The sequence below is a fragment of the Mauremys mutica genome, chromosome 16, assembly GCF_020497125.1.
Source record: "Mauremys mutica isolate MM-2020 ecotype Southern chromosome 16, ASM2049712v1, whole genome shotgun sequence".
Taxonomy (NCBI): domain Eukaryota; kingdom Metazoa; phylum Chordata; order Testudines; family Geoemydidae; genus Mauremys; species Mauremys mutica.
The window spans coordinates 11,911,446-11,926,671 of record NC_059087.1 but is presented as its reverse complement, the minus strand read 5'-3'; the positions used below and the strand labels follow the sequence as shown (position 1 = coordinate 11,926,671).

At 43.5% G+C, this 15,226-nt stretch overlaps 1 long non-coding RNA gene across 1 annotated transcript in view; it reads left to right on the top strand.

The window, feature by feature from the left end:
• Positions 1-14,002: 14,002 nt before the first annotated feature.
• Positions 14,003-15,226, top strand: part of LOC123351103 — a 38,626-nt gene continuing 37,402 nt past the window's right edge. Inside the window, exon 1 of the long non-coding RNA XR_006573921.1 lies at positions 14,003-14,152. This is a non-coding gene — a long non-coding RNA (uncharacterized LOC123351103). The remainder of the gene's footprint in view (positions 14,153-15,226) is intronic.

Genomic DNA, 15,226 nt, shown 5'->3' with positions numbered 1-15,226 from the left:
TCAGCATCACAACTGGCACTAACAGAGCCCCATCCTGCAAGGTGCATACAACCCCTTGAGAGGCCTTGAGCATTCTCAGCTCCCTCTGTGCTAAGGTGGCCCCTTGCAATCTGTCCTGAGTAAAGGTCAGAGACCGAATTGTGACTCAAAAGTCCCTGATACCTCCTTGTTCCAAGGAGGAAATAATCTGCACCAGTTCTGTTCCTACTTCCCTCTCTGCACTGGCTCAGAAACACCAGCTGACATATGGATGGACAGAGTCAATATTCTGCCCACCCCATCCTCCATTAACCTGCACAGGAAGGGGAATGGTAGCAGGCTAGCAGCTGTTCTGCAGGATCTGACAATGCAGGTAGCCTGCGTAGAGAAGTAAAAGGACTCCTCATGCCTCCTTACTCCCCTGCACAGGCAAATTCATGATTCAGCCAATTGAGTTTAAGTGTTCATCACTACTCAAAAGGCATTGAAAATCTCTCAGGATCAGGCCTTTACTTCCTTGTCGTCAACCTAAAAGGCCAAAGACTGACTGTCTAAACCACAGCAAATTGCGAGCAGCACATATTCAAAGTAACAGCCCTCACACTGAAAAAGATCAAACACTCTTCACTCCTCCCCACCCAATAACATGGATTTAAGTGAGCCTGCTCCACTCAGCTCGGCCAAACACATCAGGGTATCAGCACATCATCAAACCATCATGAGCCCTTCCTTTTCCCTGCTTCTTGTCGTTTACCATTTGCCAGACAGGAGCAACCACAATCGGCTGCTTAGCAGCTGGCACCACAGTAAAGAAACCCCAGCACAAAACCCCATAACCACAAAATGATGTCACTCGGTAGCAATTAGCTTTGTTTTCAATGTACACACTGCAAACCTAGGAGTAGGGAGGGGGATGGAAATGTAACGGCAGTTGCACAGGGAAGCAGGTGAGGGACTGCACCTCTGAGGCGTATCTATCACTTCTCGTGGGATGGATACAGTCCATATGTCACTGTAGCCTACTGCAAGCCCAGACACACTGGTAGACAGAGAGAACCAGTGATTCATGTCTGATTTGAAACCACAGAACAGACAGGGGCAACATTATAGACTTTATCCTTCATGCACTGGCTGATGCGATTTTTGAGCGGCTATTACCTGTCTGCAAATTGACATATTACTAGTAGCAGCACAAACGGCATCCTTGTCAATACTCAGCAAAGCGTGTGCAATCCTGAACGTTTTCTTTTGTTTAAAAAAAATCATGTAAAAACTAAAGTAAACCACAATCTGGTTCTGTGCCAATAATATTAACCAACTGCTTTTAGTGCCTTTGAAGTTAGCAGGGGGCATTCAATCTTGTGGTGAAAGTAAAGAATGATACTTTAAGCGATTCCTTTTCATCCCTTTAACTTAATGAAAGATTAATAGCCTTGTTATTTTTGTTTCTGCTTTTTTTTTTATATTCCTAAAAAAAGATTTTTTTGGCACTTGTTGAAACTGAAATGTTGCCTATAACAATTTTATGGATCAGTGAAGTCGTAAGTATTTTTTCCCCTCTATTTGAATTCTGCCCTTCCAACACTGGGCACAAACGAGGGTAGACTCTGTAAATTCAAAAACACATCCAGGCATGTGCTGTGTGGTGGGCGGGGGAAGGTGGGCTCATGTTTTAAAAGCACACTGGCAAAAGGAAAAAAAGTGGGGGGTTGGGGGTGTTATCAAATCTTTTCAGTTAAAGAGCTGGGGAGTCGTTATAAAAATGTAATCCAATTCCTAGCTGAAGAAAGCAGCTCTGCATCGTTTCTGGCTGTGAAGATACAATGCGGGTTTTATAACCACCATTTATTTATTTATTTTCGGACCAAGCTAACAAGCAAGTATTCCGGGGTTGTTGTTGTAGTTCAGAGGGTGTGAGGACCAGGATGCTTTTCTTCTGTCTTTCTGCTTTATTCCTTGCACATCTTCCACTTTTTTCTTTCTTTTTTTGTAAAATCCCGTTTGAAAACAGGTCTCGCTTCAGCCTCTGCCTTGTCATTTTTCTTTACCTCTGCTGTTATTTTGGGGGGCTAGAATGGATGATTTACACACAGCCCTGTAGAGAGGACACAGTGGATCACAGGAAGAGTGTGCACACAGAGAGGCTCAGGATTGGATCATCAGCTACTGTAAATCGTCATAGCACCATTACATCAGCTGAGGATCTGGCCAGTTGTCTCTGCCAGGGCTGCTCAGTGTTTCTCTATGGAAGGAACTCAAGTAACTCCACTTTTAAGAATGTTCAGTAGAGCTGGTGTTTCTGAGCATGGGAAGCCAAATGGATGTGACATGGCCCATACTGACTGGACAATCGTTCCTCTCGCCCCCAAAGAACTGTAAATAAATCTATTGTAATCCCCCATGTTCAAAATCACAGACCAACAGGTTTATTAACGTTGGGTGGGATTTTTCGAAAGTGCCTAAGTGACTAAGGAGCACAAGTTCCATTGCACCCAAAAACAAAACTTAGCACTTATTTTGTATTTACTTCTGAAGATCTCAAACAAAATTGTTCATAAAGGTGGGTTATCATTTTTATCCCCACTTTACAGATGAGGAAACTGAGGCAGAGAGAGAGGTTTATTTTGGCTTGGGTTTTAAGGTCTTTGTAGCAGGGACCATTTCTTCTTCTGTGTACGGAACCCAGTGCAATGAAACCCAGTCCTGATTGTGTCTTTGGGTGCAAGCCATAACATAAATAATAGACTTACTCATGATCACTCAACATGTGAATGGCTGAACCAGGAATAGATTCTAGCTCTCCTGAATCCCAGGCTGGGGCCTTAGCCACTAGTCTACACTGTCTCACAAGCTGTAGATGATCTTTCACACCTACATAATGTTTGCGATACCCTTGTAAGTGATATGATAAAAGAACAATATTTGCAATATTTTTAAGATGTTGTTATGCTCACTTGTTCTTCAGTCAAATTTTCCTCCACTTTCCTGCTCAACACAATAGCCCATTTTATGTCATCTTTTTAGTTTATTTCATTCTTCACGTAATTACAAAAGAGAGTGAATATATATTAGAATGTACTAGGTCTCTTTTTGAAACTACTGCAAGCTGTGGGGTGGATTCCTTTCACCATAAATTGTTCCACAACCTGTGCTCTGATAGGTAAAGATCATAGATGGTTCAGTGATATAAAGGGGTGCTGAGCATTTTGACATATTAGAAGATTGTACAAATGTGTCAGCTGATACTGTGTATGCAAGTTAACTAAACTTGCAATCAAAGTTCTTCATAAGATCTAGCCTGAGGTTGGCAATCCCACTGAGCCAGCCTGCTTCCTCAATGTGTAGCCATTCTGACAGGCAGCAATATAACATGCTGAAAAAGTTGCCTTCATCAGAATTTGGTGAAAAGATGGTCCCAATGTACAAAACAAAACACATCTCTTCTCTTAATAACTCTAGTCTGTGTCAAATCAGAAATCAGAGTCATGTAATACTGTAAAAATTAAACAGAATTTTTGTGCCGTTATACCAAACAGCCTACTTAATAAATGGGTAATGAAAAAGAATAATTTATTACAGCTTGTGAATTTTGATGGTTCTAAAAAGACGTTCTTAGAGTTTCCCCAAAGGGAGAAGAAGCATGTTTCTTCCTTAATGCACTGGCGTTTGATGTAATTTCTCTGTCTGTAGAATTTAGTTCCTGCCTAGTAGAAGGGATTAGATTTTTTTTTACATCATAACCTATTTTAAGCAATTATAATCCACAAGTAATAAACCATTTTCACTCACCTCTCATGGGGAGAGAAAAGATGTGAGAGAGCATTCTGAAGACTTAATTTATATCAATGTTTGCATTACTATTAAATGAATTAAATGGGTTCTACAAATGTTCTCCCATAGATCTGCAATAAATTATGAGGCTTTTCAACTTAGGACATTTCATTGTCTACTTTACCGATGTTCTAAACATTATTTGACAGCACAAAAGCAAATAAAAATACCTCGCACTAGCCAAATGACTTCAGGTGTAATATTATGGGCCAAATCCTCTGCTGGGGTAAACCAGTATAGTTCCTTTGGAGCTACACTGGCTTATACCAGTGGAGGATCTGGCCCGTTATGTAGAAGTCACTCTACAAATACTGACATATGTAGAATAGGGTACTGGGAGATGGGATTCATGGGGTGAAATCCTAGCCCCAGTGACATCAATGGCAAAGTTCCCATCGCCTTCACTGGGGCCAGAGATGGTCTTTAAAGTGGTGTAAGCTTCATGCTGGGAAGTAGGTGCAAGGGAATCAGTGGTGTAATGAGTACACTGAGGGGAGCAGAAGGAAGTTAATTTACACCGTCTCAAGCTTCCTAAAGGCCAGATTGTGAACCTGGTACTCGCACTGGTGAACAATTACTCAGATGAGTGGTCACACTGGTTGGTAGTCAACAGGCGGACCATGGGCCAAATCCGGACTGCCAGACACTTTTGAATGGACCTGAAATCTTTTTATTTGCTTATTATCATCATCATCATTATTGTTATTTTTATTATTATTTTCTCTGGAGTCTGGACCTTGACTATACCTTGACCAAGAAATTTGGACCTTGGCAAAAACTAATTGACTACCCCTTGCCTAGTGGATAGACCACTAGACTGGAATTCTTGAGACCTGGGTTCTAGTCCCAGCTTGGCCAAAGGCCTGCTGGGAGCCCTTGGGCAAGTCACTTCACCTCTCTGTTACCTCAGTTCCCCATCTGTGAAGTGGGGATAATGATACTGACCTCCTTTGTAAAACACTTTGAGATCTACTGATGAACAGGGCTATATAAGAGCCAGGTATTGTTCTTATTATTAGCAAATGCTGATCTGAATCTGAAAGTGCCAAATTCATCCTATCTTCAGATTATTTATCTGAAAGGTAGCTCAACACTAACACATAGATTGGTGGGGGGCTTTGCTTTTTTCCACCTTCTGATTGCACAGAAAATGCATAAATTTTCAAACAGAGAGATAAACTAAAATCCATCCCATTTCAGGAGAACCATATAAAACTGGGATATCACAAGAAAAATAGCCAGTAAGCCATTAAAAAATTTCCATTTGCACTAATCCATAAAAAAACCCTCTCATAAAGATCCCATCACACTAAATTTACATCGAAACAGACAACCTTAAATTTCATTACAAAATTCATGAAATTCACAAAACTGTAATAGGCAAATGTGAACTTGCAAAATACTAAAAATAAAATGCAAACCTCGCTTGCTCCATTATCTTTCAACAAGGGCATTAATCTATCAGTCATACTACTTTATGTAGTAAGCCTACTAGCTGGTCACAGTCAGGTCACTACTTGGGTGGAAGGCCTCCAACGAACTCCCTTAAGATGCCCTACGTTCTGCAGGAAGTATTCCCAATGGGGCACCCTTCCTCCCAAGTCAGCACTACACCAGTGCTCCAGCATGGCTTAGGCTGCTGATCTTTGCGTGAGATGTAAAATGGAGATCCATACCAGAAGGGGTGCTAGCCTTGGCGTCCTGGCAAAATGCTTACTCCAAGAATTGTGTTCTGCTGACTTTAACTTTCCCTGTACTTTCAGTTGGATGCAGTGTTCTCCTTCACGTTCTATCCTAGGGTCCCTCCCTGTGAGGTGCTGAGCACCTGGCATGATCTGCCCTTTAACAGGTGTTGCTTTCACCAGGGATGTGGCTGATATGACACATGCATGATTTTCTTACCTCATCGGACTGTTGTGTGTGTCAGCTAATGTTTATAAAGGACGTTCAGATTTTCAGATCAAAGATGCAATAGCATTGCAGATTATTTTTAATGATAATATGCAGACTGCAGCACATTTCTCTGTTTTGGGTGCATGGATAACGCACACTGTTATTTTTGCAGCCTCACTCCCTTCACACAGCTGGTGTTCCTGTAAGAGGCTTCCACTCTATGCAAGATGCTAAAGAAAAAAGAATAAAAACTAGCAAATGTACAGGCAAAAGTAGTGCAATTTATACCTAACTGACAGCAGGTTTCCAATTTCTGTCCTATTGCGCTATCTCGGGGAGACTGTGCATTGCAATTTGAAGAAAAGCTGCAGAATTTAGAAATAAAAACAGTTTTTTCATGGACCAGCAGGGGGGCTACTTGAATCAGAATCAAGTGCAGGTAGGAGAGAACTATCTGTCATCTATTATTGAAGCCTGCTTGAGTGTGTATAGCACACACATTAAACCTAGTCAAATTTTCCCCTTTTTAATGTAAAGAAAAAATCTCTTAATTTGAGACATGGATGAGCTGCTTACATTAAATAAAATATATCAAATTCTTCTGGATCTAATTTTATTAATAAATTCTTTCCTACCAAGGCAAGTGTGTGAATACTATTGGCGGGCTCAGTATTAGCCTTTATTTCATCTAGGACTTTAAGTCCAGGTTTGACAAGGGCTTGCTATTCTGGTGTTCAGATGGAACTCTGGGTAGCCACATGCTGTGAATCACCTGGACTAACCACAGTAATCTCACTTAGGTATTCATTAGAGTTCTTCTCTTACTTACATTGTTGTATGTCAGGAGCAGCTTCACTGAAATCAAGAGCCCTTGATTTTGGGTTGCATCCAACCAGCTCAGAGGATGGGGTGGACAAGAGTGATGTGAAACTACTTTCATGCCCACCTCCCAATTTTGGGGCTGGCCTGGGACCAAGTATAAAGTAGATCAGCCATCAAGAAGCATTCGAGTAGCTGGGCATCTTGGGATGTAGGTATGCCGCCCTTGTCCATGACCCGTACTCCAAGCCACATTCCATGAGCTGGGAAAGCAGTGGCACAGAACGAATTTTGGAAGCTCTGGTTATCCAGCGAGCACGGTCTGTATGTGTTTATGTGCACATTCATCTTTCCTAATCAAGCAACTCCCCTATGCAGAGCAGCCACTCCCCCTGTAATCCATTCCTATTCTTAGGATCTTACTACTGTCCTCATTTGGCAGGGAGGGGGGAAGGGGCAGCATTATCCTTATTTCCAGGAGTTGTCACAATCTGTCCCACTGAATGTTTAAATTGTCTTCAGCAATTACAGGTCTCAGTCAAAGTTCTGGTAGGACACTCTAGCTTGCTTTCATGGACCGCGTCTCTGAAGTGCTGAGTGTCGCCATTTATTTCAGTGGGAGCTTCATATGTTCAGCACCTCAGAATGAGTCTGTAGGGCTGTTACTTTGAATATGTGCTGCTCGCAATTTGCTGCGGGATTGGTCAGCACCTCTGAGAATCAGGCCAGCAGGAAGTTGTTGATGAGCGATTAACAAGCCACAGCAGGTTTGATTAAACTCCCAGGCAAATAAGTGCAAATTACAAAATTGTAAAAAGTGAAGTCAGTTTGCATCTAATTCACAAAGGGTGCAGGATGTATTAAATAATTGTTCACTGTCAGTTATTTACCAGGTTTTAATAGTGACTGAAGTTATCACTGTCTGACAGCTCTTAAGTGGCCTCTGTGAAGTGATTTTAGTGGCCTCAGTCCAATTGACCGTGGACAGGTACCCGCATAACAAAAGTCACAGTTACCAATGGCAACCTTGTTGGCAGTCTCAACAGAGGCTGAAGTTTCAATGGAATGAGCATGGAGACTCAATTATCCTTTCACAGCCAGTTATTCTAGGTAAGAAGTTCTCAAACTGGGGATCATGCCCCTTGAGGGGGGTCACAAAGTCTTAGGGCATCATAATCACCCTGACCTTACGATATTGTTAAAAGAGAGGTGGGTTTGGGTGAGATCCTGGCTAGATCCTGGCTAGTGGGAGGGTGTCCCATTTGTCCCAATCCAGAACGGGTTGAGAACCACAGCTCTAGGTCACGACTGATGGACGGTGCTGGGACAGAGTCTGGGTATTTTGTCCTGCTGATGCCTGAACAGTAACCATTCTGCGGATAAAGGAGTTCAGACACCATGGCTGTCAGTCCGGCACCTTTTGCCTGTGGTAAATCCACATTAAAAGGATTAAATCTTAAAAACAAAGATTTAAATAACCGGAGAAAAATGCAGAAAAAAAATATTGCTATTGATGCCTTATTGGCTTCTGCCTTTAAAAGTTCCTGTTCCCTTCAGAAATGTTCTTTCCACTACATCACTGATATCTCAAATATTAAAACAAACAAACCCCAAACACTCTGAACTAAATTTTCCTCTGGAAATAGGTACCATTACCCTGCAGAGCCCTAAGCAGCCTATGTGCCGTATACTATTCCTGGAGCCTTACAGAAGATAAGGGTATTTGGAATGTACAGATATTGACAAAAGACTGATACTACTGAGTCAGGCACGGCCCAAATGTCAGTTACTGTTGTTCCTCTCTGTCAGAATAAACACCTGGAAGAGCTGATAGAGGGAAATCAATTGAGACCGCAGTGGAAGTGTCCCTTATCTCTGTAATTTTGAAATCAGGCACTAGTACAACAAATCTTAAATTGGGATGCAAGTGCAGGCCCTGCAGCAGGTGCTGAACATTGCTCTCTCCCACCTGGCTCAGAATTTAGAGACACATTGAATTTTCAGTAGCTGATCCTACAAAACCCCAGCATTAAATGCATTCAATTATCGTAATATTTATCAAGATTTACACAGAGTTTTCCTTCTTCAAAGCACTTTTCAGACATTGCGTTGGATTCAGTAGTGGCGTAAATGACTCTTCCATTCTCTTCCCAAGCTCCTGGAGAGGATTTGCCCCAAGGCGGTGTTACTCCCTCTCCACCCTCTGGGTTTCTGCTGGGAGGCATGGGGACATCTATAATCCATGACAGGAGGACATCTATAACCCATGAAAGTCCCGCCAGGGAGGCTGTTCAGGGTATGCAATGAATAGCCATATCTCCCTGCCATCATGCCTGTGCCTCTTTCAAGCCAGCCCTGCTCACTTTTTGCTGGCTCCCTCTCCATGTCTATCTCAAGTTGCATCCATTTTGCACTGCAGTGACTCCTGTCCCCAGTAGACTTTCTGACACAACGGTGCTGTGCAAGGATATTTCCCACTTTACACTGCTGAAGATCCACTAGTGAAGCTGGACCAATTCATCCTTGCAGGTACCACAGGAGGTATAACAGCATTTTATCCTACTATCCTCATTTTACAGATGGGCAAGCTGAGGCAGAGACACTTTCTGAAGGCCCGAGTTGCTGCTCCATCCATGATTAGAACTCATGAGTAGCTGGCTCCTAGTCATGTGTTCATTCCACTAGGTTCTCTCTCATTGTGGGTGAAATTCTCCACAGGGCAGTTGGTTGATGCATCATTTAAGCCCTTTAGCCCAGATTTTTAAAGCTATTTAGGCATTGCTCTGCTCAATGTCTCTGCGCCTAACTGATTTAGGAATCTAAATCTCATTTTCTAAAGGGCTTTAGGCACTGAGGTGTCTAAATTCCATCAGTCAATATGGTTTAGGTTCCCAAGTACCTAAATGCTTTGTGAAAATAAGATTTAGGCTCTTAAATCAGTTAGGTGTATTGCACTGCGGAATGAAGCAATGCCCAAATAGCTTTAAAAATCTGGGCCTTAAACCTTAGTGGCCATTAGGGCCACTCTGTACTGCGATGAATTTCACTCTGTATACACACAATCTGCCCTACTGAATAAAGGACTTACTCCATGTCCTTAACTTTAATAGGACTTAATTAAGCATATGCCTAAAATTAAGCATATGCTTTCATGCTTTGCTGAATCAGCCAAAACGGGATAATCACATATTCATTTTTCTAAACCTTATTTCCAGTAGATCTTAATGCACAACTGCAATCCATCACTCTTCCAGTTTCTTAATAAAAGATTCACACACTTGGCATCCAAATAAAGATGTACAACAAACATTTGCATAAGGAAATGTAAATGAAAACAAGTACATCTGTTTGCTTGTGTAATTTAGCCATATGCTTGGGGCTGCCTTAGAGATGTACGTTCATGGGGATGGCAAGGACATATCACTACATTCCAGTGGCACATCAGTAGGGAAATACCTCCTTAAAAGGTTAGTTTTTAATGATAAACTAATGGGGAAGAAGAAAGAAAGAAAGAAAGAAAGAAAGAAAGAAAGAAAGAAAGAAAGAAAGAAAGAAAGAAAGAAAGAAATTAGGAGAAACAGTGATATCAAAAATATAAGGACATAACTATGTAGCATATTCAGTTGAGGGCAGCTGACCTGCATCCAATCAGATCCATCATGAATGTTCTTAATAATGCAATTCCATCCTGACTGCATTATTAGTTCATTGGCGTCTTTACCCCACAGCATCTATAGACTTTGATTTGGATCCAGGGAACTGTTTAACAGCTGGAAAATTTTAACAGCTGAATGGGAATATCGGGTTGTGTAATTTTCTTGTCTCTCTGTGAATGGGAGAATTATGCATGTTACTCTGCTTGGCACTAATGGACGTTACCGTCACATTCCTAAGTATGGGGATGGGAAAGCACCCCTGAGATCATGCTGTGTGTCAGCTTGTGTCTATTATCTATGCACAGGCTACAAACAATGGTAATGGATTCAGCCCTGGGATGAAGAATCGTGAAATAGTCTAGTTAAAGTTTAAACCATGATTTTCAAACATGCGTTTAATTTAGACATTATAGACAAATATTCAACAATAAATAAAATACTAACTGTTCATTATAGGCAGAGCAGGTAGCAGCACCTAATGCTAAGGGTGCCTGACAATTTCCATTATAAAACTCTGCTTTGAGTTGCTTAAAGCTTTTCTATACTTTAAGCATGTGGGCGGAAATCTTCCATGCTGGACATCTCACTGAGGCTGAACATTCTTAGAAAGTTTCAGCTAAAATAGTTCAGCCATTTCCAAGAATGAGGTTGGGAAAAATACATTGTTTTTCCCCCATGTTAAAAACATTCTTATAACAATTTCCCTAAGAAGCTCTAGTGCCTCCATGGTTTGGAGCAAGGACTTGAAATTTGGAAGGGAAGCTCCCTCGCGTGAGGAATGTGCTTTTGCCACCCTAGTGAAAACTGGGCCAGGTTATAATCCCCCCAAAAATCTTGGTCCACACATGCTCAGTCCGGCAGCTAAATTCTCCAAAGATTCGGTCTGCACTAAGCATGCTTCATCCCTTACAACTCCTAAATCTGACTGGACAGCACATTCCTACAGTGGACTCTGAGTGCTCCAGCCCAGGGCTGCAGAGGCTGAGCAGGATTTTTCTTATATTTACTCCTCTGTGGTGGTGCGGTGCCATGCACAAGAAATGTACTCACTGGTCCTCTTGATGGTACCCTACAGCCCTGGGTACCCCCAAGAAGTGGCATAGTGGCCCTGGGAAAAGATGAAGGATTCTTTGAAAGCAGCACATATCCCTGGCAGCCCTGAAGTCTCTTGAGCTGTTCCCTTCGAGATTTTGGCCAACTGTTGATCTTGTAAGATTTCTGCCATCCTGAAAGGTGCAGTCTTTGTGAGGCAAACTGTTCTTGTGAGATGTTGGCAGCATCTGAACCTTATCTGGAAAACCAGGTCCTTTTCTGATTTGCACCCAATTTATGAACAAAAACATGCAGGCGAATTTGGATCCACCCCTACCCCATCCCATTCTGTGAGAATTCAGTGAGGATGGGGCCACAAGGGGGGAAAATCAAGCCCTGCATTTGTTTCCCCTCCAGTCTGGCTGTGGCAGGGTGGTGGCTATAGTCCAAGGGTACGTCTACACTACGGGATTATTCCGAATGTGCATAAACCGGTTTTGTAAAACAGAATTTATAAAATCGGGTGGAGCGCGGCCATACTAAGCACATTAAATCGGTGGTGTGCGTCCATGGTCCGTGGCTAGCGTCGATTTCTGGAGCGTTGCACTGTGGGTAGCTATTCCCTAGCTATCCCATAGTTCCCGCAGCCTCCCCCGCCCCTTGGAACTTCCGGGTTGAGATCCCAGTGCCTGATGGGGCAAAAATCATTGTCGCGGGTGGTTCTGGGTAAATGTCGTCAGTCACTCCTTCGTCTGGGAAAGCAACGGCAGACAAGCATTTCGCGCCTTTTTCCCCTGGATTGCCCTGGCAGATGCCATAGCATGGCAATCATGGAGCTTGTTTTGCCGTTTGTGACTCTCACCGTATGTGTACTAGATGCCGCTCACAGAGGCGATTCAGCAGCGCTACACAGAAGCATGCTTTTGCTTTTGCATGACAGCAGAGATGGTTACTAGCCATATTGCACCATCCAAATCCTTCCATAAATTGGAACTGAGGATGATCATGGCTACCAGTCCTTTTGTACCATTTGCTGCTAGTGCCCCTGGCCAATCAGCCAGGGGCGCAAAAGCCAAGATTGGTTACTAGCCATATTGCACCTTCCATCGTTTTGTACCATTAGCTGCTGTCATAAGTGCCCCTGGCCGATCAGCCAGGGGCGCAAAAGCAAAAATTGGGAATGACTCCCTGAGTCAATCCCTCCTTTTTGGTATCTAAAAATAGAATCAGTGCTGCCTAATATAGGCAAGTGTGCTAGAGAACCACCGTATCATAGAACCAGAGAGCACAGCTGCTCTGTGTCAGAGCCTGCAGAAATTATTATCTGTATGCTATTCACAGGGGGTGCTCCTGTAACAACCCCACCTGTTGATTCCGTTCTTCCCCCAGCCTTTCTTGGCTACCGTAGCATTGTCCCCCCACTTGTGTGATGAATTAATAAAGAATGCAGGAATAAGACACACTGACTTGTTAGTGAGAAATGAGTGGAAGGCAGCCTCCAGCTGCTATGATAGTCCAGACAGGACATTAAGCAGTGTGTAGGAGAGAAGCCCAGCATCCCACTGCTAGTCCGGGGGCAACTGAATCTTTTCTTTACACATGAAGGGTGGGGGCTGATGGAGCTCAGACCCCTGTTGCTATGATGAGGATGGTTACCAGCCATATTGCACCATCCATCCACCAGAAAAAATTAGGGCCAATAGGCTGATGACGAGGACGGTTACCAGTCCTTTTGTACCATCAGCTGAGGCTGATGATGAGGATGGATTTCCATCTTTTTGTACGATCAGCTTATGCTGATGATGAGGATGGATTTCCATCGTATTGTACCATCAGCCGCCCATGGCGGGGGGGGGAGCAAGGATGTTGGTGTTGAGTGCTGCACTATCGCGTCTATCTGCAGCATTCAGTAAAGATAGGGTGACATGTAAAAGAGTCAGAGGATTGTTTTACCTTTCGCTTCTGGGGGGGGGTGGGGGTGGGTGAGTAGATTGCCAAGCTATGCCCTGACCCGCGGACACTGTGTTTGACCCTAGAAGCATTTGGAGCTCAGCCAAGAATGCAAATAATTTTCGGAGGCTGCAGGAACTGTGGGATAGCTTCAGTCCTCCAGTCCATGCGCATCCATTTGATTCTTTGGCTTTCCGTTACGCTTGTCACGCTGCAGTGCGCTGAGTCCCTGCTATGGCGTCTGTCTGGAGATTTTTAAAAAAGGATTCTGAATTTCATCTTCTGTAACGGAGCGCTGATAGAACGGATTTGCCTGCCCTTACAGCGATCACATCCGCATGGTCCATGCGGGAGCTCTTTTTTTATTTTGATTTCGGACTGCATCGCCACCCGTGCTGATCGGAGCTCCACGCTGGGCAAACAGGAAATATTCAAAAGTTCGCGGGGCTTTTCCTGTTTACCTGACCACTGCATGCGAGTTCAGATTGCGGTCCAGAGCGGTCACTGGTGCACTGTGGGATAGCTCCTGGAGGCCAATACCGTCGATCAGCGTCCACACTAACCCTAATCCGATATGTTAATACCGATACTAGCGTTACTCCTCTCGTTAGGGAGGAGTACAGAAACCGGTTTAAAGAGCCATTAAAATCGATATAAGGTGCCTCCTAGTGTGGACGGTTTTGGCGTTAAATCGGTTTTACGCTCCTAAAACCGATTTAAACGCCTAGTGTAGACCAGGCTCAAGAGTTGCAAGAGGAAGCAGGCATAGCCTGTGAGATACAAAATTTGCATATGACATGGAGACTGACAAAGAGTGAGGTGGCAAGCCACTGTTTGTGCTTAAGTCTGGTCCTGCTAGGACAAAATCTGCACTTTCTACCTCCTGTGATGTGTGTGTCACCTGATACTTAACTTCAAAATAGCATTAATGGAAGCTCTGCTTGTGTATTCAGAAGAGGATATGAAGGACATTCCTGTTTTTCTACTGGCAGGTAAACTCTGAGCTCAGCTTAATTTCAGTGTATTCAAGTGCTCTCTCTCAAAGCAATCCTGATGCCAATGTGCACTATAGGAATTTGGAGGAGATGCTATGCTTTGAAATAGAAACTTCAAATCCAGCCTAAATCCCATATAAAAGTTTGGTCATGATCCATTCACTGGCTTCCCCAGACGAAGTATTTTTCTTGAATTTTCTAACAGGTGTCAATAAATATTTTTGATTATTCTTTAAAGAAAACTGACTGTATCTAGTAGTTTCTAAAATGGTGCAATTGTAACTCTCAGTTTATGGCAGCAGGAAGGAGTCATGGGGATATGAAACCATGAATACCTATAAAGCATATGGGTTGGCTTCTATTAATCAGCAAAGAGTTCCAAATTCCAACAATTCAGCCTCGCAAGACTATAAGGGAATGGAAACACTGCTTCTTGAGGGCTGAATTCTGCCACCATCACCCACACTGAGAGGTACATTATTTTGTGAGTGACCCCTGAGGGGCTCAATTCTGCCACCCCCCCACACTAATATTTAGCTCACTGTGGGTATGGAGGGCAGAATTATGCCCTTAGAATGTACTGCACATGCATGGGGGGTAGAAGAAGGAAGTTCCTTACCGGGTACAGTAGCTGGAGCTCTTTGAGATGTGTTGTCCTTACGCACATTCCATTGACGGTGCATGAGCGCTTCATGTGCCAGACATCAGAGTGTTTTTGGCCAGCAATACTGTAATGGGGTGCTGCTCACCTCTCACAGGTGCCCTCTGGCTGGGTGTGCGTGTGCCTGCACACTTCTCAGCTTGTGCTGCGTGTTCGATGACTCAGCCCTCTGGCTGAGTCACTCACAATCTGTGGGTGTACAAACAAACTGACCCCTTCCAGGGTACAAGTCCAACAGGGCCCTTCTGGAGAACTCAACAAAGTCTTTGTCTGCATTTAGTCAGTCCTCAATTAGTCCTATCACCAGACCCTCAGTTCCTAATGTCTGCAGCCCCGTCCTGGGCTAGCTTTCAACTGTGTCTTGTCCCTGGTAAGGGGACATGCCCCCAGGGCTTCCTCTCTGAAGCCTG